Here is a 3184-nt window from a genome sequence, read left to right on the forward strand (position 1 = left end):
CCCCTGCTGGTCTTCGGGCCCGCAGGCAATTGGAGGTGTCGGGGTGCGTCGACACCCCCTTCAGCGCTGGCCCCCTGTTGGTCTTCGGTCGCGTTTGGCTTCAGCCTGGCTCTGTTCACGGGGATGGCCCAGACCTGTGGGAGAGGGAGGCCTGGGAAGCTGCGGGGAGTGACGGGGAATTCCAGGAAGCCTTCGCGGAAGAGGTGACTGGGACTGGACAGGAAGCGATGAGGAGGAGATAGTGTGGCCGAGGCTTGAACTCCGGATCCTCCTGAGCTGTCCCGAGGCCAGAGGGGGTGGTGATAAATGACACAGGGTTCTTGGTGATTTGCTGCCAACATGTCTTTGCAGAAATTGGTACCCAAGACAGAGGAACCCCGAGCCCTTCTCCCCGGGGCAAGGATATATCTCCTGCGATGTCAGGGAGCTGCGCGGTCCAGCCCCCCCGAGTGGGGGAGCAGAGGCTAAGTGGCAGCCAGAGATGAGAAATAAATGAATGCCAACACCCATAGGAGCCTGGCTGTGGTTGGCCTCTGTGCTTCTGTGCCCCCTTCTCCCTTGATAAACTAACCTCTGAGCCTCGGCCTTGCTAGTTTGTCTACCGGTAACGCTGCCCCCTCGCCCCGCTTACACAAATCATCCTTCCGCTTCAAAGCCTGGCTCAAACTCACCTTCATCTCCCCCGAGCCTGGGAACCTGGCTGTACTCAGGGAGGCTGTGATATCTGCAGTGAGACTCGCTCCGGAGGGCGGGCGCCAGCACAGTCTTGTTTATGTCCCCGAAGGTGCCCATCACCGTGCCTGGCCAAGGGTGCACATTCAGTGGCACTTGTTGTATGAATAAATTTGCTAAGTTGGCACCAACCATCCTTCCATTGCCCTAGTATCCAGAATCTTTGAGAAATGAATTAACCTCTGAAACTCCGTTTCCCCACCGATAAACTGAGATAGTGTTTCAAACTTCAGTCTGGCAAATATGTACTGGCATAATGATGGAGGCTGGGCACGGGCCAGTCCTGAGGAGGCCCCCAGCTGGTGAGGGTGCAAGACCTGGAGACCAGCTGGGGAGGAGGGTGCAGAATGAGCCCACAGGAGAACAGGCTTCCGGAGGAGGTGCCAACCTCATAGGAAAGGAGGGGGTTCGAGGTGGGAAGGGCTGTGTTCAGGACGGAGGGAGGATGGGGCTGGGGTGAGTGGTCCGATATCTATATATATATAAAAACCTAAGTGACTGTTACAACCGAAAGACCAGAGACTGGTCAACCAGTTGCTATGACCCACTGACCACCAGGAGGCAGTCACTCAACGCAGGAGCTGCCCCCTAGTGGTCAGTGCGCTTCCACAGCCAACCTCCCCCAATCCCTCCCCCTGGCTGGCAAACCTCCTGCAGTCCCTCCCTCTCCCACCCCTCCCTCAGTCTGGCAGGCTCCATTCAGCAGCCGGCAGGCCCTGACTGGCAGGTGCCAGCAGGCCCCCAGGGCCCCGGCCGGCAACCGGTAGGACCCAGCTGGCCTGGCCCCAATCCAGACTGGGCGAGACAACCCCAATAGGCCCTGATCGCCAGCCAGGCCTAGGACCCTCTGCCCCCCACCTGTACAAATTTTGTACACCAGGCCTCTAGTTAAGAGATAAGACCAAGGCATCAGGCAGTGGTGAGAATCCAGCCCCCTCACCTCCAGCTGATGCGCAATACTCTCTGGGCCTCTGTTTCCCCATCTGGTAAATGGAGTTGGTGTTAGACTGCCTCTAGGGTTGTTGTCAAGGCTGAATGTGTTCATCTATGTGAAGGGCTTAGAACAAAGAGTGTCTAGTGCAAAGCTGGCATTCAAAGAGCAAGGTCACAAAAGGACTTTGTACGTTAGGAGGCTGGAACTTCTGTGAGCTGGAGATTTCTAACAGGGACTTCTCTCCCATGCCGAGGAAGAAGCACAGAGAGCAAAGTGCAGGGCTTTTCCAGTTGCTCTCCTAAGATTCTGCCCGCTCCTCCCTCCCTTGGGAATAGTGGTGAGCAGGGAGCCCAGGAAGGCTTTGAAGGCCATGGGGGTCCTGATGATGGAAAGCAAGTGAGGCCCAATCAGAAGCCATTATGAAGGCTCTCCTGGCAGCTCATGGGGGCAGGCTGAGACCGGTGAGACCAGCTGGAAGGCTGTGGGGGTGCACGCTAGAGCTGGGGTACTGGGACACCGTCAGGGTGAGGGAGCAGCAGAGCAAACCAAAGGAGCGGCCACTCCAGGTCAGGTCTTAGGGACACTCCTTTGAGACTGAAATCCATGGGGACTCTCCCAGAAACATGTGATATGCTTATGCACACATGCTTGTGCAGACACACACAAACACACACACAGTGTTTTGCAGACAAGTTCAGACAGTTCACGGACACTCTGAAGTTCTGGGGCAGGAGAGAGCGCACAGAAAAAACAGAGCAGATGGGGTGTAGCTGAGAGTGTGATTTGCCCAAATGAGTGGGTTTCTGACCCAGACCAAATGGTATGTGGGCTCTGGAGGCACTTCTCCCTTCTTTGGCACCTGAGGCTTCTGGAACCAGGGAAGAGGCCAAAGTTCTCAGGACAACAACCCATCAGAGATGGATTAAGAAGGTTCCTCATAAGAAAGGAAACCATCATTTCATCCTGGCCCCTCCTTGCACAGGTGGGGAAATTGAGGCCTCAAAGAGAGGCAGGGATTTCAGATCACACAGATCCTGCTGTGATGCACCTGAGCTCACCTGCGCCCAGCCAGCGCGTCAGCCACCTTCCACCCACCAGCCCCCTCCCTCCCCTCCAGCTCCCAGTTCCTGCAAAGTGCTAACCTCTCCTTACCTGGAACGGGGTGGGCAGGTGGGCGGAGCTGCAAAGGCACAACTCACCTGAGAGGAGCATTGATTGCCCTTGCGGCTGCTGGGCTTGTTCTAGGTGAGACTACAGGTTTCTATCTTGTTGGGTTTTCTACTACCTGCAGCCAAACAAATGATGTGGACATGGAGGGTGGAGCTGGGCACGATGCCTCAGCATCGGGCCTATGGATAAAGCCAGGCAGCGCGGGGCAGGGGGCTAGGACTACAGGGAGAGGGACTTTCTCACCCAAGCCTTTTGTCTCCACGGAAAGTGCTGATTTGACCATTTTCTTGCTGACACTGGCCATGACCGGCAGCAAGGTGGGGGAGGCGGCTTATGGGAAGGGCATAT

Source organism: Myotis davidii, unplaced genomic scaffold (genome assembly GCF_000327345.1).
Source record: "Myotis davidii unplaced genomic scaffold, ASM32734v1 scaffold726, whole genome shotgun sequence".
NCBI classification, from domain to species: Eukaryota; Metazoa; Chordata; class Mammalia; order Chiroptera; family Vespertilionidae; genus Myotis; species Myotis davidii.